Genomic DNA, 23096 nt, shown 5'->3' with positions numbered 1-23096 from the left:
TGCAGCCAGTAATGTTTCAATTTATATCTGCATGAACTTTCGGGTTTCTATCTAATGTTCAATTATTTTTATAATACAGGTAATCCTCAACTTACAACCATTCATTTATGAACTGTTTGAAGTTGCAATGGCACTGAAAATAGCTATTTATGACCGGTTCTCACATCTAAGACCAACATCCTCACAGTGATGTGATCAAAATTTGGATGCTTGGCAACTGACATATATTTACAATGGTTGCAGAATTCTAGTTATTATGTTATCACTATTTGCGACTTTTCCAACTGGCTTCCAACAAGCAAATTCAATGTGGGAAGCCGAATTCGTTTAATGACCGCATGGTTCACTTATCTGAAGTGATTTGCTTAACAATTATGGCAAAAAAAAAAAAAAGCCATAAAATCGGGCCTGACTCATTAAACAATGGAAATCCTGATTCCAATTGTGTAAGTTGAGGACTACCTGTAGATGAGAATAGGCTTATGCTGATCATTCTCTGGACTAAGCTCTGAGCTCCATGGAGCTAGGGCTGTGATGGCGAACCTATGGCACACGTGCCACAGGTGGCACGCCGAGCCATAATAGTGGGCACGCAAGCATTGCTCTAGCTCAGCTCCAGTGCACATGCGTGCACCGACCAGCTGGTTTTCGGGCCTTCCGGTCCCACCAGAAGTCAGCAAATGGGCCGTTTCCGGCCTCTGGAGGGCCCACTGTGCCATCATGTGCCAAAAACAGGGGGAGTGTGTGTGAAGGGGTCATTTGCGCATGCGTGGGGGGGCAGGGAACATTGAATTATGGGTGTGGGCACACGTTTGTGCGACCCCCCCATGCTCCCCCTGCTTTTGGCACGCGACGGCAAAAAGGTTAGCCATCACTGAGCTAGGGTGTGGAGCAGCTGCTTTAAGGCTTGGTGCAACCATTTCCAGCCCTTTCAGAGATGTTCTGGCATGTCTGCTGTGGTTGTGTCTTTGTATATCCAGAAGGAACTCTGCCAGGGTAGCTGACAAAATGAAGCCGGTATGTGAGCAAATAATCTCAGCTAAATCAACTGATTCTCAGCCTAACAGGAATACCTCGCAGATAAAAAGTGCGGGAAAATAAACTCACTCTCCACCTCAGGCTGTTTGCAAGATGAATGATATAAAAAAGGTGGTACTTAATGCAAGTAATGAATAATGCAAGTAGTGTAATAAATAAATTAAATATTAGCACGAGCTGACTAGGAATAACCCACATCCACTAAATTAAAATAAGAAAAAACTTTGTTCCAAGAACACGGCATCCATAAAGTATAAGGCTTAAATATGTGTATGGAGGAAGAAACAGTATGGTATAAGACTGCTATAAAATGTCCATTAGCTTGATAAGTTTGAAACTTCGATTAGGACAGTCTTGCCATGATGAAGGCAGGTCTCCATCTTGGGTGGAGTTCATTTGATACTGTTAATTTACTTCCAAACTTTCTAGAAGAGCATCTAGTTAAAACTTGTTACTACTGTCAACAGGAAGGGAACCATTGGATAAATAGCCACTTAAAGTTACAACAGCCTTGGAAAGGATGCTTTATGTCCTATAAAGCACATCCAGCCACTGTAAACATTCGAGCACCCCCGAGATCATGTAACTACATTTTGGGCACTTGGCAACCAGCTTAAATGTTGCAGTGTCCGGTCTTCATTTGTGATTTATAACCTTTTTTTGGCCATGTTCCAGTAGAAAATGACAAAAATGCCCTTTAGATATGGTGGATTTGCTTAACAACCATGTGATTCAGTTAGCAACCATGGTGATTTGCTTTACAACCATCATAAAAAACAGATGTAAAATTGAGTCAGGCTGTAACCTGCTTAACGACTGCCCACCTTAACCAAAATTGTGGTCATTAAGCCCTGCAAATCTATGTTGATTCGATTATTATATGGGTCTCAGAAAATGAGAAAGGTCCCTTTTTTTTCAAAAGACTAATTATATAACTCCAACAACATAGTTATCAATCTTTTTCATATTTTTACAGTATTCTACAGCAACTCTGAGCCTTTCTGAATTTCATAAATCAAATATTCCCTGCAATAAAGATGTGGCTAAATCATTTGAATGAGTTTGAGAAATCCTTGGAAACTTTATTGTATTAAAAAAAAATCTGTAGAACAGATATCTCTACAACTGAACAATAGTGAACTCTATGCAGTTTATAAAATATAATATTAAGCTGAAAACTAAAAACAAACAAAATGAAAAAAGCATACCAGACTAAAAACAACAATGATAACAAACCACAATAGCCACCTGCGCCCCCTCCCCGCCCAAAAAAAACAATTAACTCCAGACCTAGCACCAAAGCTAGGATTTAGGGGCTTTTTGAGAGGGAGATTATCATTTAGGAGAGAGGGCGATTATCATCTGTCCAAAATGGTATGTAGAATTTTCTGCCTGAGCAGGGGGTTGGACTAGAAGATCTCCAAGGTCCCTTCTAACTCTGTTATTCTAATTTGGGAGGAGAATATACTGTTTCAGAGGGTGGAGCCCTCAACAAATTTGGTTCTCTAATTTGGTTCTTTACCGGATTACTATGGATCAAGACAATACAAGGTAATCAAACATTGCACCATGACGAATTTAAAAAAAAACATATTATTCCTAAATTATATTTAATTATTTCCACGTCAACTAAATAAAATTCTTTGTATAAATATTAATAATGCTCCAGCTTTGTGGCTTAGTTTTCTTAGAAACTTGTTCCAATTAAGTCCCATGCTAAATTAAAATCCCGTCAGCATTATATGGTCTTCCTGTAAACAGAAAGATTAGCAAAACCTCTATGTAGAATAATTAGTTTGTCTGTGATTGGCCCATAAAAATCAATTACAGTGTTCTGACTCTCACTGTTCAACTAAAATTATATAATGGCGTCCAAGGTTTGAAGTGTATTGTTCAGTTGTAAAATGAGAAGTCTTAATTAATGTAAAACTCCTGTAACCAATTTTGAATTGCCACAGTTACAAATCTTGGCAATCCCAATTTTTTTGCATGGAAAGATTTTTCATCAGAAACAAAATAAGTTTTTTGCAGAAAAGTTACTTCACGTTTCTGTGTACTCAGTTTGTAAAAAACAACAACTGCCTTCTCTTGAATACACATCTCTATCTTCTAACACTGCATGATGCAAAACCAACCAAACAGAAAAATTAAACTTATAATTATGTATAGAGAAAACTCAACATGATTCTTGATTAAGGCCATACAAAATTAAAAATTGTCAAAGGAATTAAAACTTACTCTTTTTATTGTAAAATAAAAATGAAAAGATATGCAGTAAAAGTAAGTTAAAAATGAACATACCAAAATCCTTAGTCACAAAAAAAGAGAAATTAAGAGAAAAAATTGAAAAAAAGAAAAACCAATGCTTTAAGAAAAAAAGGTGGGAAAAAAATAGAAAGAAAAAAGGGAGAAAATCCCTATTTCTGAAAGGACTCCTGATGAGACATACCTAAATTGCAGACTTACCCACTCTATCCCTCTAAGCCCGTGATGGCGAACTCATGTCACGCGTGCCAGAGGTAGCACGCAGCGCCCTCTCTGTGGGCACACAAGCTGTTGCCCCAGTTCAGCACCGCTGCACATGTGCCTCCCGCCGGCCAGCTGGTCTTCGGGTCTCTCCTGTGCATGTGCGGTGGGGCAGGTGCTGCCCACGCATGTGTGGGCCACCCACACATGCGTGGGGAGTGTACGGGGGGCCACGCACACATGCGCAGGGGGCATGCACACATGGGGGACGGGGCACATGCATGGGGATCGCACACACATTGCATTTTGGGGGTTCGGGCACGCTTGTGTTTTGGGCACTCAGTCCAGAAAAGATTAGCCATAATTGCCCTAAGCTAAAAACAGTTCCAACTGCAAAATTAAATCTAAAATAAATGATCTACTGCAAACCTAAATATATATTAAAAAATCCTCTTGACATTTACATAATTGTGAGGATTGCTTTTGTAGTCCAACTTCAGTTCATTATGTGTGTGTGTGTGTGTATATATATGTATGTATATATATATATATATATATATATATATATATATATATATATATATATATATATATATATATATATTCCTCAGTTTAGAAATTTGTTTAGTGACCGTTTGAAGTTACAACTGCACTGAAAAAAGTGATTTATGACCATTTCACACTTACAACCATTGTAGCATCCCCATGGTCACATGATCAAAATTCAGATGCTTGGCAACTGACATATTTATGACAGTTTCACTGTTCCAGAGTCATGTGATCCCCTTTTGCGATCTTCTGACAAGTAAAGTCAATGGAGAAGTCAGATTCAACAACCATATTACTAATTTAACAACTGCAGTGATTCACTTAGCAAAAAAGGTCGTAAAATGGGGCAAAAGTCACAACAAATTTCTCATGTACAACATAAATTTTGGGCTCAATTGTGGTCGTAAATTGAAGACTACCTGTAATTATAGCATGATCATTCCAAAAATTTCAGGCTAGAAAAAAATAAGTCTTTATTTCTGCCTGTAACTAAACATGATTTCATTTATCATGGTTTTTACTATCTTGGAAGGCAATTCAGGAAAGAAGATTAATTTCCCAACAAATTCCAAAGAGGTTGTTTGTCGGAAGAGTTTACAATATTTTCACATATAGAACTTCAAGAAATTCCACTGTTGCTGGATTCAGTCTACATCAAGATTGGAACCTTAATGGAACATTATGTGTTGCATTTCATTTCAACACAATCTTTCACATTAAATAGCTCCCTAAAACGTTTCTATCCCGAAGCAAGGGACTTACAGGATCAAAGCGAGAAAACTCCCTAAAACATTTACCGTTCAGAGCCACTAGAGGATGCTCATTCTTTATTTATGAAAAATTTAAAACTAATTTTTTTCTACCAGCTCTTATCTTGAATCTGTGCCAGTTTCTCTTGACATACTGGCATCCCCTTTAAAATTAAGTCTTTTTTCTTTTTTCATTTTTTCAGGAGATATATGCATTATTTTCCTAAACGTTTTTAGTTTTCCTTTACACAAAATTCAACTTTAACCAACTTTAAAAAAAAATATTATGAGCCTTCTACTTATGGAGTGTAAATGAACCAAAATTAGTTTCCCTTCTCTTGATTTGATTATATATTGCAATCAAGAACTGCACAACACACACCTCCAATTTTATATACAATTAGGCTAACAACAGAATCCGCTGTATTTTCTATTGGAGCTGGGCTCTTGGAAACAGAAAAGTATGGTCCTTTACTGCAGCTGTTATGGATTTTTCCATTTCCAGTTGAGATGGTGTCGTTCTATCATGAGATGGAGGGGGCAGGAGCAGGAGAAAGGAAATAAGCAGTCCAATTATAGTTTTCAACAGCTTAAGAAGGGAGACATCACCAAAGTGATGCTCAGTCTTTCTCCACCTTGGCTGGAACTCCTAAATTCATTATCTTTTTATTAAGATATTTTGCTTTCTATTTAACATATAAAGGGTCTGTTAGATGTCATCAAGTAGAATTTAATTCATGGTGACTGCCGAGAGAAAAGCTTACCATCTCAACCTGTTTCCAGAAATAACATCCTCCAAGGACATCACAGTAATCTCTTTGATTCCATTTTACGCATCGCCTTCCCCTTCTTCTATTTCCTTTAACTTTGCCAAGCACAATAATTTCTTTGACTACATCATCCACTGGCATCATATGTCTGATGAATGTGAGTATTTCCACAAAGGTGATGTCAGCCTTTATGTAGTTCATGACAAAATGACTTTTTTTTTTTTTTTGCATTCTTGGTACTCTTAGAAAACGTATCCACCTCTATAAGATTCCTTGATCTTTCTCAGGATTGAACTTTCACAGGCATACATTACCAGTGGAAAGACCACTGTGCTTATTCTGAATGTTGTTGTCACAAGACATCTGTCACATCTTTTCTACATCTATTACTTCATTCCTTCTTAGATTTAATCTCTTGAGGCCATTGTCCATTTTTAGCTATTCTTTAGCCCCCACCCCCAAATCTATCTACTATTTTTACTTTTTTGCCCTAAATTATAAATGTATTAAACATGCAAGCTAACATTGTATTTTTGGCATTTAACATTAATTGGATTCTCTATTTTCTATTTTGCTCCCATAATGAACTTTTCTAAGTCTTCTTTAGCTAAGTAGTCTACACCAAAGGTGGTATTCAGCAGGTTCTGACCAGTTCTGGAGAACTGGTAGCGGAAATTTTGAGTAGTTCGGAGAATCGGTAAATACCAGTTCCGACTGGCCCTGTTCTCTGCCTCCCGAGTCCCAGCTGATCAGGAAGAAATGGGGATTTTGCAGTAACTTTCCCCTGGAGTGGGGTGGGAATGGAGATTTTACAGTATCCTTTCCCTGCCACGCCCACCAAGCCATGCCACGCCCACCAAATTTTTGAATCACACCACTGGTCTATACATATCTCAAATGGTAAGTGCTGAAGCTGATTCTGATTTTAGCTGTCATTTCTTCTATCTTGCCTTTCTTATAGTCTTTACATTGTATATCACAGGGATGTCAAACTCATGTCATCACAGCATCATCACATGACATATTGAGACTTTTTTCCCTTTCACTAAACCGGGCATAAGCGTGACCAGCGTGTGACACATCGGGCCTGTGGGCTGCAAGTTTGACAGCCCTGTTATATCAGAACAATATCTAAGTTTGTTTCACTTGCTTCCCCACTATGAGCTACATTATTTCTCTATATTAAGTTCTTATAGTATGTTCTTGTTCATTCAATAGATTCCCCAAAAAATAATCAACTCTTAATTTGGGACACCTCCTCTGGACTCCCATGGGAATGGCCATCAGATGACAATGAAAAGACTAAATATTTTTTTCCCCTCTTACCCTCTTCACTATGCATCTTATACCCATCTGATCTTATACCCATTTGCCTTTCTGAAACCTGTATGAATTTCTCTGTCTATAAGAACTTAAATAACCCTTTGCTTTTGTGAGAAATCAATCCAATGGCATTTTGCATTTTCTCTTGCCTCTTTTTTTAAATATAAGGAAATGCACCGATTTTACAATCTCTAGCAGTCTTGTTCCATGCTTGTTGACATATAACCATTATCACTTTAACTGCCTCTTCTCCTGTACCCTTAAACAGCCCAAAGGTATCTGATCAGCACCCAATGCTTTTCCATTTGACAGCTGGTCTATTTGCTTTTGCACCTCACTTCCATGTAGAGTGTTGAGTAATATACAGGTAGTCCTCGATTTATGACAATTGAGCCCAAAATTTCTGTGGCCAAGTGAAACAGTTGTTAAGTGAATTTTGTCCCATTTTATGACTTTTCTTGTCATACTAGTTAAGTGAGTCATTGTAGTTGTTAAGTGAGTAACAAGCTTGTTAAGTGAATCTGGCTTCCTCATTGACTTCTCATCAGAAGTTTGCAAAAGGTGTTTTCATGACCCCAGGACATCGCAACAGTCATAAATATAAGTCAGTTCCCAAGCATCTGAATTTTGATCACATAACTATGGGGATGCTGCAATAGTCTTAAGTGTGAAAAGCAGTCATAAGTAACTTTTTTCAATGCTATTGGAATTTTGAATAGTCACTAAACGAATTGTCGAGAACTATGTGTAATCCCTACAACTCTTTCTGTTATTCTATAATCCAATTTGCAAAGGATGTCAGTACAGTCATTTCACTTTTCTTTAACCATATTTGCCTCTTTCAGCTCTCTTTGATTACTGTTTTGTATTCTTTATTCCTTGACCTTATCTGGGCTTTAAAAATTTAGAGAATTGCTAAAGAATCACATAGTGGTCATTGGTATTTTGGCAACCTACTATAATATGCCTACTGTTCCTACCTTAATTACTATTTTTGACCTAATTACTTTGATTGTCTTTAAAACGATTTCCCTATTTCCTTTTCTCATCATATTTCTGCTTGAGATCTACCATATTTTTCGGAGTATAAGACGCACCGGAGTATAAGACGCACCTTAGTTTTTGGGGAGGAAAATAAGAAAAAAGCTGATTGGCAGGTGGATCGGCCTCCCGGAATACTCCCAATCAGCTGTTCCCAGAGGTGAATTTTAGCAACAGGTTCCTTGGTTGTGAGCTCTGTGCCTTGCTTTTTTTTCTGCCTCTGAAACTTCTGAAACTCTGTTTCTGAAAAAACTTTCTTTTCTGCCTCTGAAAGCCTCTGAAACAGAGCTTCAGATAAAAAGCCTCTGAAACTCTGTTTGGGGGCTTTTTTCTGAAGCTTCGTTTCTGATGCTTTTTTCAGCCTCTGAAACCTCATTTGAGAAGCTGGGCAGAGCTACATTTGGAGTATAAGACGCACCCAGATTTTCACCGTCTTTTTTGGGGGGAAAAGGTGCGTTTTATACTCCGAAAAACACGGTAATTCATTTTCCTTTCTTGCTTGACATCGAAATCTGCATTTAATTGTTGTATGTCCTTCTTGCTGACCAAAACTTTCGTCTTCCATCTTTCCTCAGCTATTGTGAAAGCTTGTTCTGAAACCCATTTAATTTGCCCCTTTGCTTTTCTTCTCTTAAATATTTTTCCATTTCAATTTTCCCAGAAGTGTTTGCAACTGTATTTCTCTGCATTTGATTTTGAGTTCCTTTTCATTGGTGGGTTGGCTTTTTTCACAGCTGCAAAGCTCTCCCTCCTCTCACTCCCTGGCACATGCATTTAGTTTCTCTCCTCTTCTGACCCTCACCAAGTGTGACCCCCCCTAGGAGCACCTAGTTTTGGGGTTGTCATCCTCCAGAAGGGCAGAAAATCCCACACAACAATCTTTATATAAAGTCATGGAAATGGGTTCATCACTCAGTCCCTGAAATATTATAATCAGCACCAGGACAATATTTTCACTAGGCCAACTCATAAAATGTACAAAATTTGAATTGATGTAATTAATATGCTTGCCCAATATGAAAGTTGAAATGTTACTATGGTCAGCCAGGCTGTGTTTATTTTTTCTGAGGCTGTTTACTTATTTATAGGAATGACACATTTTTCTGCCAACAAACTAACCTTTATGTGCTTAAAATAACACTTTTTCTACCATTAATCCCTGAAGCAAAAAATATCCAGAGGTCCAGTTAAGCAGAATAGTACTCTAAGCCAGAATTAAAGGATATGATGCAATCCTAAAACCAGATCCCAAAGTTATTATATGTATACAAAATTGTTAATTAAATAAACACTCAAAAAAGGAAAGCTCTCACTAATGACATAATCACTACTCTTCCTTTAAAAACAAAATTGTTGATGTTCCATATTGTTTTTTCCTGTACTAGCTAATGTACTAAAAGCAAGGATCCAACAAATATTTTGCTATCCAGTTCATGCTGGATAGAGGGTTAGGTCAATATAAAATACCGATGAATCCACGGAATAGAAGTTTTTATAGTACAAGACACACAACGGTAGTTTCATTAGCAATTAACACAATCAACTAATGCTGAGACTACTTTTTTATTCATACAGCTTTGTAGCAAAAGTCAGCATCCTTTTAAAATATATCACAACTTCACAATGTACAATGGCACATGTGCTAAAATAAAAAATAAATGTAAAGTGACCAAAAGTCTATATCAGAGGTGTCAAACTCGATTTCATTGAGGGCTGCATCAGGGTTGTGTTTGACCTTGGGGGGGACATGGCCAAATCAATGTCACTTGTGTTGGGGGGTGCTTGTGGTGGCCGGAGCGCTCTGCCAGAGAAAACAGGCCCCTAAGCTCTGTTTTCAGCTGCAATGGCCTCCTGCAACTCTCTGCCAATGAAAATGGAGTTCAGGAGGGCCGTGTTTTTGTTGGCAGAGGCACTACAGGCTGGTCTTTTGCTGTTTCCAGAGTGGCCCCACAGGCCAGATCTAAGCACCCTATGGGCCTGATCCGGCCCATGGGCCTTGAGTTTGACATTCCTAATCTACATACTCTATCAGTATATTGATAGGTGACTTCACTTGGCAGTTTCATGTAGATGTTACAGAGAAATAGTGAGAATCACGTTCTAGGGTCCCTCAATGCAGGGGCCTAGAGCATGACCTCTCCCATACTGATTGGAACTAGCCCCAGAAGAGAATGGAGAACCACTGCAAAATAATGCCCCTGTTCCAATCACTAAAGCTGGCTGAGAAGAATAACAAAGTCAATAGCACTGAAAGCCACTGAGCAATTAGATAGCATGGGGACACTACCCTGTTTCACGTTCACCAGAAGGCATCCATAAATGCAATCGTTGCTGCCTTGGTGCTACAACTCAGCCTAAAACTTAAAGGGTCTAGATTAGGGATTCTTAACCTGGATCTACAGGTATATTTCAGGATGTCTCTAAATGTGGATGGGAAAGAATACAATTCTCATTAATCTCTTAGTTGAAATATAGTTTTCATTTAATAGTGAATGTAGACCACAAAAAGGTAAATTATGACCTCTAGATTCTAAAAATATTATGTTTTGCAGGTCTCACTACAATTGAGTATTATAAAGAGTATTGTATTGCTAATGATTTAATGGATTAATAAAGAGGCCCATCTGTTTTTTTAAAAAATATTTCTATAATTGAATTTGAGTATAATGGTTTTCCTTTGTAATACAATCTATGTGTATTCTACTTTACAGATTAAAATTCATTATTTTGAGAGGGGGTTCACAGGTTTTACCAGATTCTCCAAGGAATCCAAGACACCAAAAGTTTAAGAATGTCTGTCTAGATCAGGGTGTCAAACTCAAGGCCCAGGGACCAGATCCGGCCTGCGGGATGCTTAGATCTGGCCTGTGGGGCCACCCTGGAAACAGTAAAGGACTGACCCACGGTGCCTCTGCCAGCAAAAATGGAGCTAGGGAGGGCTGCAGGCGGCCCTCCCGAGCTCTGTTTTCGCTGGCAGAGGGTTGCAGGAGGCCGTTGCAGGTGAAAATGGAGCTCAGGATCCCGTTTTCTCTGGCAGAGAGCTCGGGCCACCACAGGCGCCCCTGACACAAGTGATGTTAAACTGACCATGCCTAACCTGGCCATGCCCACCTCAGTCCCCTGAGGTCAAACACAACCCGGAATGCGGTCCTCAATAAAATCAAGACTTTGATACCCCTGGTCTAGGTCATGCTGTCTGGAGAATTCTGGGACTTGGAGTCTACAAATCATAAATTAGCCAAGATTGGATACCCCTGGTCAAAATTACTCAAGTCTGTTGGATCCAGTGATGGTGCTTAAAGAGAGGGCAAACCAATGCTTCTTTCAAAGCAGGAAGAACCATATTCTCCCTTTGAAAAAGCATTCACCACCACATAGATCAACCATATGGCCTGGGAGGTCCTGACCAGACAGATGGGAGCACAGGAAATTAACCTCACAGCTCCAAGGACCCTGGTTTTTTGTTCCAAAGAAATCTCTTCCTAACTATGAAGAGTATAATGTCTCAGTCACGTCCATGGGACTGCACAGCCAAAACTGAGCAACTTCATCCAACAAAGGTCTAGAAAAATCCCTCTAAGGCAGGGGTATCACACTTGCGGCCCGCAGGCCGGATGCACCACGTGCTGGCTCCATCCCCACCCAGTTTAGTGAAGGGAAAAAGGGTCCCAATAATCACATGATGCCACCATGATGACGCAAGTTTGACACCGCTGCTTTAAGGGCTACTCCACTTAGAATGGACCAAGTCATCTGAACTGTATTTATTATTGTTGTCTTTGTATGCTGCCCAAACTCCAATTCTGGGCAGCTAATAAATTCAAAACAGGTAATAAATAATAAACAACTTGGCTGCAGACACAATAAGAGTGGGAAAATAAGCATGTTTTGCTGCTCTTATCACTGCAAGTAGTTAATAAAATAGTGCACCTGTACTCAGGTGAGCTCACAGTTATCTTCCTCCAGTGGCTTTCCAGGTGTCACTGATGTTATTTTATTTTCCAGATTTTTGTAGAGATTCTCAGCCATCCAGTTATCGTTGTCCCAGAGGTGTTTTTCCAAAATGTAACTGGACTTCCTTTTTTTTTTTTTTGAAATGTTTCACTTCTCATCCAAGAGCTTCTTCAGTTCTGAATACTAGTTCTGAATACTAGAACTGAAGAAGCTTCTTGGATGAGAAGTGAAATGTTTTCAGAGAAAGAATTTTCTTTTTCAAAGAAAAAAACCAAGAAATCCAAATAGCTACATTACAAAACATATCCATCAAATCAGGTTCTATTCATGAATACAAGATTGGTCTTTGTCTACAATTAAATCTTGAATGAGGCAAGCTTGATTACAGACTAATTAAGAAAAAAAGAGAGCCATAAAAAGTGCTTTATAAAAGACATGACATTTTAATGGAGGGAAACAGTATTAAAATAATTTGAAAAGGCCTACTTCAGAAAGGATCATCGGTTTTCCATGTATGAAAATAACAGAATATGAATTTAAGGGTCTCTAGATTTCTGTTTGAATTAACTCAGTGTTTCTCAATCTTAGCAATGTTAAGAGGTGAACTTCCAACTCCCAGAATTCTCCACCCACTATGGCTGGCTGGGGAATTCTGGGAATGAAAGTTCACACCTCTTAAAGTTGCCAAAGTTGAGAAACACTGAATTAACTGAGCTTCATTAATTATTGTTGGATACAGCCAACAGTAGATTCCACATGCTATTTTCCATTTTGTCCATAATTAATAGCTACAAAATTATTTCACTTCTTGCTTCTTGTATATTGCAAGGAGTAAAACTAGCATAATACTATCAAGAAAACAGAAACCATCATTTTTTCCACTTGGGAAAAATGACAGATAAAATATCTTTTAGGGTATCTGCAGAAAGTTGGACTTTTATTTTACTGTAGCCACTTCCTTTAAACAAAGATAACTGCAGCAAGCACTTTCAAAAAAAGGAAAGAAGAAAATTACTGAGGTGAGTAAGAAAACAGAATGCATCCTTCTACTATATCATATTTTTGTTTTCCGTGGTTGTAAATGTAATTGACAATCCAGCAAACTTTAATTGGCAATCTGACACTTTAGCACATTTTGCATCCAATTATGCAAATCCACCTTGAAAGATACTATTTGCAAAATGATGAAAAACAATAGCACCATTATTTCCATAGATGAAAATAAGCATGGGATAAAAATGAGAAACGTGCACATACACCACAATGCCTACCAGAAGTCTTTATTAGTAGATACAATGAATAAAAATTCTCCCGGCACACAGCCATTGTTGGATGCAGGGAAGAATTGCCATCTGGTGTAATAGTGTACCTTTTTATCACATATTTTCCTTCTAATATAGGATTCTAGAAGGAAGATAGCAGATCCTCCATTCAAATAGCTTATTGTAGCCCATTGTTGAATTCCTATAATTACAGGTAGTCCTAGACTTACAACAGTTTGTTTAGTGACTGTTCGAAGTTAAAACAGCACTGAAAAAAGTGACTTATGAAGGTTTTTCACACTTACAACTGTTGCATCATTCCCATAGTCATCATCATCATCATCTTCTTTTAATGACCCCATAATCCCTCCCTGGATGGAGTCTGGGCAACTGAATGGAGCAGAGTGTTTACTGTCGCCAATGCAGAGTTATATTCAGCAGATATATTCTCATCGTGCCCAGAGAGAGAAATATCTGCCTCTACCAAGGATCGAACTCGCAGCCTCCTGATTGTGAGGTGAGAGCTCCACCTCTAGGCCATCGCACCATTCTGCATCATGCCCATAGTCCCGTGATCAAATTCAGACACTTGGCAATTGATTCATATTTATTAGAGACCTTCTGTCAAGCAAAGTCAATGGGGGATTCACTTAACAACTATGTTACTAACTTAATAATTGCAGTGATTCACTTAACAACTGGGGCAGGCAATGTCGTAAAATGCAGCAAAATTCACTTAACAACTGCCTCCCTTAGCAACAAAAATTCTGGGCTCAATTATGGTCGTAAATCGAGGACTACCTGTACTCGGAGGTAAGGCACTTGAATCTATTCTAAATGTCACTCTATTTTTTGACTGACTTACTTTTGCTGAAGAGAACACTGGGAAGGAGAACTGAACTTTGGAGCTGTGACTAATTTTCAGATAGACTTCCAAGCCAATGGCACTTAGTTCTGCTATGTAGTTTAATGAGACTGCTTACTCCTAAGTAAGAATGAATATGAGCACAACATTAACTGCCATGCAAAGCAGGGCACAAACCTATCAATGCTTATCCAGAAGGATAGTTATTCAAACAAGTTTATCCCATTGAATCTGCTTAAGAATCTACAACAGAAAGTGGAAACAGAATTATTGAATGCCAAACTATATAAAAGTGCAATTATTTAGCTAATTATGCTTCCCTTTTTGGAGGAGAGTAAACTGCCTTGCGTCTCAGTAGTACATAGCAACAGCAATAGCACTTAGACTTATATACCGCTTCACAGTACTTTACAGCCCTCTTTAAGCGGTTTAGAGAGTCAGCATATTGCCCCCAATAATCTAATTTTACCAACTTTGGAAGGATAGAAGGCTGAGTCAACCTTGAGCTGGTTAAGAATCGAACTGCTAGCAGTCAGCAGAATTGGCCACTGCATTCTAACCACTGCACCATCACAGCTCTTAATATATTATATGATATATTACATTTTGTGTAATACATAATAAATACATGAAATTTATACTATATGTGATTGGAAATGAATTCAATTGTGGAATAATTTTTTTTAGATATTCAAGGTATCTGTAACCATATATTCAATTTTTCCTGAATCTTTTCTGTGAACCGCCCTTAAATTTATGATTTTTTGCCCAATTTGCAGAATTCCATACCACCATTTATATTCCCAAATCTTTCAAAACACTTTGAATACGATCCTCGATAGTCCTCAAACTTACTGACCTCAAAATTCTATTTTTTTTTCTTTCCAAATTTACTGTGTTGTTTTTAAAAAATGCAAAAAATAAACACTTGAAACAAAATGGTAAAGAGTCATCACCCAGAATTGCTTTGTATGAGATGGGCAGCATAGAGAAAGTATAAAATTCAAGAATTTAAAAAGTACTCAGACAGACACACACACATAGATGGGTGGGTGGCTGGGTGGCTGGCTAGATGGATGGATGGATGGATAGATTAGATAGATAGAGATAGACAGACAGACAGACAGAAGACAGACAGATGATAGACAGACAGACAGACAGACAGACAGATATTAATATTCTGACATCAAAGAATTTTAAAAATTACCTAAAATCTAAACTATTGTTTTAAAATATCATAAAATCTGTTCCAAAAAACATTATTGCTTAATTTTCAATTAGTTAAAAATATTCCCTTTTCTAAAATAAATATACGTTTTTCAAAAGCAGCTCCTTAATAGCTGGAACAATAAGATGTTTCCGATATCCCAGAATAAAATTCTTTCAGCAATGGCCCTCCTCCCCAGCCCTATAATTGCTCAAAGGTTCCAAAATTTTGGGGTATAATTCAGTATCATATTAACATCTTCAACTTTTAGAGAGTTCCACATAAATCTTTATGTATACCGAAATGCTTTTCCAAAAAGATGCCAACAACTGACAAGACAGATCACATATTTCAGTGATTCCTCAATTTTTATTTTCTATCTCCAACCAAGGAAACGATATCCTTAAATAACATTCTCTGTAGTTATAAAATGCATTTTTAGATGAATCAATTTTAGTTTAAAGCCCATCAATTCCAGAGTAACATTTTTAAGGACCATTGAGGTGGCATTATTGGTGATTCCAATTGTTTATTAAATTCCAAATCCTAACAACAAATAAATTCAATCACTGTTTTACTGAGCTTCTGCAGATCCTGTAATAATAAAAATACCCTTGGTTCAAACCTATTATGTAAATGAGAAAGAAAATCAAGTGTTCTCTCTTTCACATACACATACACAGTATATGCACGCATATGCGCACACACACACAAACACATCAAAAATCTTAGTGCTTCTTAAGAGCAGGCACTGAAGTTCAAAATCATGGTGTAGATTTTGCAAACAGGGAATCAAACTGCCTATGAATCTTACAGAGTTCCAGCATTTTTATTATTATTTTAACTGACATTTCAAATAAACCGTACAATACCATAGAAATTTATCAACTCAATTCTTGAACGCAGCTGATGCCCTGGAATCAGAGAGGTCCCAAAAGTCTTTTAAAATAGCAGAATCCTCACAAAGATTATTTCGCTTCTGTGCTTTCCGACTATATCACAAAACAGGGATGCTGAGGATGGCATTAACGCCGATGTAAACTAGTCGCCTAATGCGGTTTTCACAAGAAACCTGCATCACAATTTTTCTTGTCTCTTTTTTGTTCTCCTATCCCATCCTTTTTCTTTTCTTTTTCTCTTTCCGTTAACTCAGTGCCCACCAACCCTTTGGGCATCAGGGACTGGTTCCGTGGAGAGAGGTTTTTTCCGTGAACCGGAAGGGGCATGGTTTTGTGTACTGCTTCCATCCTATAGATGGAGCTTTGCTTGTTTGCGTGGCCTGGTTTCTGGCATGCCGCTGCTGCCCAGTGCCGATCCACGGACCAGGGGTTGGGGACCCCTGCTTTAACTTTTAAACTGTCAGATTTTGGGGTCCTTAATTCCAGCACTGAGCAGGTTTGGATTTAATGACCTATACCAGAGGATTGCCAATCTTTTTTTGGAGCAGTAACTTCCTTGGAGTACACAAATTAGGACCTTGAAGGACAGAACAAAGAGCCACTACCAAGACAATGATGAGATAAGTGTGACTTAAGTCTGTTCCAAGAAACTAACTTGAGAAAATACCTCAGACAAGCCACAATTCACATAAAGATAAAGGGAAGGAGGGGAAGTCCATTCAGACTTGCCAATCTGTTATTACAGGTAGTCCTCAACTTACAACAGTTCATTTAGTGACCATTCAAAGTTACAACGGCACTAAAAACACTGACTTATGACCCTTTTCACGCTTACAACCATTGCATCATCCCTATGGTCACGTGATCAGAATTCAAATGCTTGGCAACTGGATCATATTTATGACGGTTGCAGTGTCCCGGGGGTCATGTGATCATATTTTGAGAACTTCCAACAAGCAAAGCCAATGGGGAAGCCAGATTCATTTAACAGCTGGGTTACTAACTTAACAACTGCAGTGATTCGTTTAACAATTGTGGCAACAAAGATCGTAAAATGGGGCAAAGTTCTCTTTGAACAACTGTCTTGGTTAGCAACATAAATTTTGGGCTCAATTATGGTTGTAAGTCGAGGACTACCTGTATAGTTGATCTAATGAAATTAGCTCTAGACCTATATGGCACTTTTAATCTACTCTACCCTACAGTGCTGACACCATTCTAGTGAAATGTATTTTTGATTGGACCATTCACTGACCATGCTTTCTAATGGAACCTTAGAAGTATGTCCCATGTTGCAAATACTGTATAAATAAAATAAAAACTACATTCCAAGCATTTTTAATACTGCTGGCATTTCCTTTTCAGCACATTATGATTTATATTATCAGAGAAAAAAGTCAATTGACTTTTTGTAAATATGACAATTGTTTTTAAAGTTTAACTTCCATATTAGGCATATTAAAATTAATTTGTAAAATATTTTTAAGATACAAGGTAATTATAGATTAGCTTAATTAACTAAAATAAATGAAATAATAAAAATAATCCCATAGACAAAAACTCACCAGCGGACAAATAAAAAGAGGGTTATCCAAATCTTCTAAGAACTCACTACCACAGTAATTATCTGTAAACTTAATCATATCCATTACAAATTCTGATTTATATAACAAGTATGTTCCTGTTTACAGCTGCCCAGAAGCAAACTAGAAATAGTTTGGAAATATACCGTATATACTTATGTACAAGTCCATCTGCAGACAAGCCAACTCTCAAATTTTTAACTCAAATACTATGCAAAATGCACCACCCATGGATAATGGAGTAGCACAATTTGCATGGTATTTTGGTTAAAAATGTGAGAGTCAGCTTATCCATAAGAATTCATGGTATATTTATGTAATGTGTCACCAAATATACACTCCAACTTCTCCTATGCTCCTTATTTTTATTGCCTTCTCAGGACATGGTGCTATTCCCCTTAGACAGCAGCCCCTTTCAACTTTTGGATTTTCAGGAAGTGTCTGAGCATCTCTACCCACCCTACCAGATCTGTAAGCAGAGTTCCTATCCTTAGTTGGTGAAAGTGATTGGTGAATGCTTCTTTAATGGTGGTTTAATGTTCTGGTCCTCATTTATTCAAGATGGCAACTTTCAATAAAGTTGATCTTCCACTTTCCTTTTCAGGGGAAGGTTGTTGAGAGGGTAGTACCTTAGTTGTAAAGCCTTCAGTTGTAGCACCTATGGAGGAAATGGACTATCTGTCACCTAGGTGAGAGACTCTCATTTATTGTTTTTGTTGCCTTGTTAAGATCAGAAATTGTGAGGTCTCCATCACTGGAAGTTTTTAAGAAGATATGGGACAGCCATTTGTTTGAAATGGTATAGGGTTTCCTGCTCCAAGCAGGGGGTCAAGTTAGAAGGTCTCCAAAGTCCCTTCCAATTCTGTTATTCTGATACAGATCAGGCTAGGGAAAGTGCAACCCTTCTATTCCTCCTTGATCTCTCAATGGGCTTCAATACTATCAATCATGGTATTCTTTTGGACTTCCTGTGCAGGTGGGGGAGTAAGAAGACTGTGATATAGTAGTTTTCCTCTTTCCTGAGTGGGCAATACAAATGTTAGCAATGGGGAGGGGGGGCGGAAAGGTTGAGATCTGGGAACCTCTGTTGTGAGGCATGCAGGAGCTGATTCTCTCATCTGTATTTAAATCTACATGAAGCTACCAAGGGAAGTCATCTATCAGCATGGCACATCAATGTTATTTAGCTATACAAGTCAACTCATATCTTCTCATTCAGAAGATATGTGGTTGAGATTCTGCCTTGACGTTGGAGGCTGGTTCAATCAAAGCAAAGAGACACAACAATTCATGATGGGTTTCGGGCACAAAGGCCTTCTGATTCCAGAGATATTGCACCTCTAATTCTGCACAAGATTGTGCTTTCCCAAGCAGGGCTAGCCCACAATTTGGGGGGAGAGGGGTCACCCTGTCCTCTCCAGAGGAATATAGCTTTATTCCAACTGCCTCGATCCAACTGTACTTTGAAACTAAATCAGTTGCCAGTCTCCCTTACAAATTGAACCCAATAGCTCATTGTATTAGCAGCTTCATATGATAAAACACACTTATTGTATTATATATGTTGTAATAACAAGCAACTACAATAGACGATCATCTATCTTCTTCATCAATTCAAGGGCATTATAATAACCAACCTGTCTAGAAACCGTAGTTTTCTTTTATTCTTTTCTTCACCAAAACTCATTAATGGACAAGGCAACCTGTATTCCAAATGGCCAGCCTTGAAAGCAATCCAAATTAGGAGTTGCACTGTTGTAATATTGATAGAAAGGGAATACAGTCTGTACATAAAAAGAGAGAGGCTTACAGTACTTTGTCAGAACTAATACCTAAGCAAGTAATTGATTGCCTTAATGCTACTTTCTACAAGAGAAACATAAAATAGTTTAAACATGTTTAAACATTCAAACATTTTACCTTGCAAGATTGCAAGGAAAAGGAGAAAAAGATTAAGCAGATTTATTTGAAAACTGGATGAGGGCGAGAGAGGAGTGTGAAGCTATTTAATTAAGGCTCTGGACTTAATGCTCTTACCAGGAGGTGGCAGTGGTTTTAGACAGCCTTTGGTATTATTTCAGTTAGGATGCATACATAATTTTTCTTTTCGCTCTCCAGTGTTTTACAACCATGTCTACTACATTCCTGATATAATTAGAGCAAAACAAAACACAAAAGAAAAGAAAAACAATATTCTGAGCATGTGCAATTTCACCTTTTTAACTCACTTAAATCAGCACCATGGTGGCTATAGATATATATTTGTGTTTGCATAGCAAATGGTTTTGGTGATCCAGGTGCCTTTGTACCTGCTCTGCTGGGCTTAATGGCTGCTATTTGTATAAGAAGCTGTTCTCTCGATGACCATGTGTGGCACTAGAGCTGCTCCAAACTTAGCTAGCTGCACGTACTGGTTTACCTCCTCACCTACTTAGAAAGAAATTGGCCAGGGACTCCTTTTTCCTCCTCCTCCACCCCAGCTCTTTTCTGCATCCACATTGGAAGAGGCAAGTTCATACGAAGAAGGAAGCAGTTCCTGTACATGGATTGGCCCTCCCTGGATTTGAATGCCCGCAGTTTAGCATATTTGGCTGACCTAACCAAACTCCTTGGAAATAGTTTAGAGAAAAAAATGGAACAGAAGTATAATGCAACTGTATTTTCGAATCTTTGAAGTTCCAAGTTTGTTTATTGCTTTAACAACAGCAATTAAGCACAGTTTAAGATATCATTCTGATTTGAGTTCTGTAAAAGCTTAACATCTATTCAGAAAACAAGACTGTGTGAGCAGAGTATGCATTTCTTGCTGCTATAACACAGGATACCACAAGTTTCCATGATGTCACAGACATTGTCACACGCACGGCTTGGCTGCAGTCCCAAGCGTGATAAATTCTGAGCTCTTCTGCCCTTCCCTTCTGCTCTAGTTTTTCCATTAGAATTGAAGTAGTTGCCATGTGCAAATTTTGTAGCACAAAAAAGCAAACTAATCAAAGTACAGGGACTCAAAGAAATTAATCTGATCTGTTTGATTACAGAAAAGAGCAATATTTATGTTTACTGCTGTAAACCCCTTATGCACCTTTTGCATAAAAAAGAAGAAAATGAATCTATGGTGCTGATGATTAAGATAGGTTAGATTATAGAAAGAAGAGAGTCATAAAAATCACAAGAAGAGAGTAACTTTAGAGAAACAGGTAACTACAATTGTACTTTTAACTGCTTTCAAGAAAACTGGAAGCCATTATTATATTTTTTCCTATTTTTCTTCTAACTACCGTGTTTCCCCGAAAATAAGACCCTGTTTTATATTTTTTTGAACCCTGAAATAAGCGCTTGGCCTTATTGCCATGCGCTCAGAAGCCCAATTGGGCTTATTATCAGGGGATGTCTTCTTTTGGAGAAAACAGTATTATTTTTTTCTTATTGTACTTTAGTTCTATTTCTTCCTTTTTCTTTTCAGTTTGTAGAGGCGGTCCTCATTAAATGACCACGATTGGCCTTGGCAACTTGGTCATTAAGCAAAGTGGTTGCTAAGTGTATTTATGATTTTCAGCTTTCACTTGTTTTATAGACCTGCAAAGCAGGGGTGGAATGCTCCCGGTTCAGACCGGATCGCCCGATCCGGTAGCGATGGAGGCAGGTTGTTCGGAGAACCGGTAGCAAAAATCTCCCCCCCCCATGCCCAGCTGAGCTGTGCAATCATCAGAGGCTTTTTTTTATTTTTAAAAGCATTTTTTCTACAACCTCTTCGGCCGAAAAAATGCTTTTAAAAATAAAAAAAAAGCCTCTGATGATAGCGCGGCTCAGCTGGGATCGTCAGAAGCTTTTAAAAGCATTTTTTCTACAACCTCTTCGGCCGAAGAGACTGTGGAAAAAATGGTTTAAAAAAAAGAAAAGAAAAAGAAAGTTGGCCACGCCCACCCAGTCACATTACCAGCACCACCACCAAGCCACGCCCACAGAACCGGTAGTAACCAATTTTACATTTCACCACTGCTGCAAAGGTTATAAATGCAAGGATTAGAGGCAAAGGTACTTGTTCATCACCATTATACCTGCAAACGATCACTAAATGAGGCAGTTGCTAAGGGAGAACACCCTGTATTAATTTTTACTCTTGTTTTTAAAATTTTTAATAAAATGTGTTTTAAAAAACCTCAAAGAAATTCAGTGTCATATTATAAACGTATTCTTTCATCGGTTTGGCACTTTGGAGTAAAGGAAGATTTTAAAAAAAATTAAATGGTTTCATAGTGCTCTTTATTGGAGGCTGTTTTCAGATTAGATAAATTGGGGTTATGAGGATTTCCAGATGGTGGAAGAATAAGACGATTATTCAAAAAAATTTGAAACAGCTGTATTTAGCAAAGAACCCAGTCCTTTCCTGCTCACTGAATTGACCTTCGACCTGTAAGATAAATTCAAAGCCTTCAAGTGCAGCAAACTAAGGCTCATATAAAGAATGTAGAATTTTGGTAAGAGAGAAGGGAAAAAAAAAAGAGATTGTATATCAACTTTCATTATTTTTGGCAATTGACTCAGGTTCAGTGTTGGCTATTAGCTCCAATCTAAAATTTCAATTAGATTAGGATCTTGTGGATTGGGTTTTCATTCCATCCTGGAAAGCAGGGTAGAAATTTCTTAGAGGGAGAAAATACTAAATATTGAGCCCCAGCTATAGTCCTGAGGTCCCCAAAAATTGCACAACCAGGCTATATAATGAGTATTGCTGTGTCTATCTGTCTGTAACCAAGTACACACAGACCGAATAGCAAGTAAACCTCTCTGCATCTTATGAAAGCCTAGTTTGCCTCTGGCTGAGAAACCAGGAGACTGTCACTTCTAGTCTCCCTTAGGGGGTGAAAGCCAGTTGGGTGATATTGGGACAGTCACTCTCTCCCAATGCAATCCATCTCATAGGATCATTGTGGGAAAAATAGGAGGGAGGAATATTAAGTATGTTTGCCGTTTTTAGCTATATCCGTGATGGTGAACCTATGGCACGTGTGCCCAAAGTGGCACGGGGAGCCATTTCGCCTGGCATCGCCCGTTCCTCTTCTGGGTTTCTGGCACGCATGTGCACGCGACAATCAGCTGACCTTTGTGCTTGCATCAGTGCCGGAAACCAGAAGACCTGGTCTTCCATTTTCTGGGGTGAGCATGCGCGGCAGTAACCTGAAGACTTGCCAGCCGGCGCGCATGCATGCACTGGAAACCAGAAGTACATTTTCTGGCACACACATGCCCCCTGGGCAACTCCTGTTCCTGATCCCAGATGAGTGTGCACGCGTGCAAAGTGCTCCCTTTTTGGAACTTTATGCCGCACGCACTCGGTGCCGAAAAGATTCACCATCACTGAGCTATTTAAAATTTAAAAAGCAGGATTA

General features: G+C 38.4%; 1 protein-coding gene across 5 annotated transcripts in view; it reads right to left on the bottom strand.

The window, feature by feature from the left end:
- INPP5A (inositol polyphosphate-5-phosphatase A) overlaps nt 1-23096 on the bottom strand; it is a 283547-nt gene that overhangs the window by 184042 nt on the left and 76409 nt on the right. Inside the window, exon 1 of one of the 5 annotated variants that reach the window (XM_070945905.1) lies at nt 19344-19380. The exons of the other annotated variants lie outside the window; for them this stretch is intronic. The gene's annotated coding sequence lies outside the window, so the exon portion shown is untranslated. Of the gene's footprint in view, nt 1-19343; nt 19381-23096 lie in introns of those variants that run through there. 5 annotated transcript variants of the gene reach the window in all.

The sequence above is a fragment of the Pituophis catenifer genome, unplaced genomic scaffold (assembly GCF_029215685.1).
Source record: "Pituophis catenifer annectens isolate HBS135680 unplaced genomic scaffold, rPitCat1.0.hap2 SCAF_6, whole genome shotgun sequence".
NCBI lineage: Eukaryota > Metazoa > Chordata > Lepidosauria > Squamata > Colubridae > Pituophis > Pituophis catenifer.
This window is presented reverse-complemented; position numbering and strand designations above follow the sequence as displayed.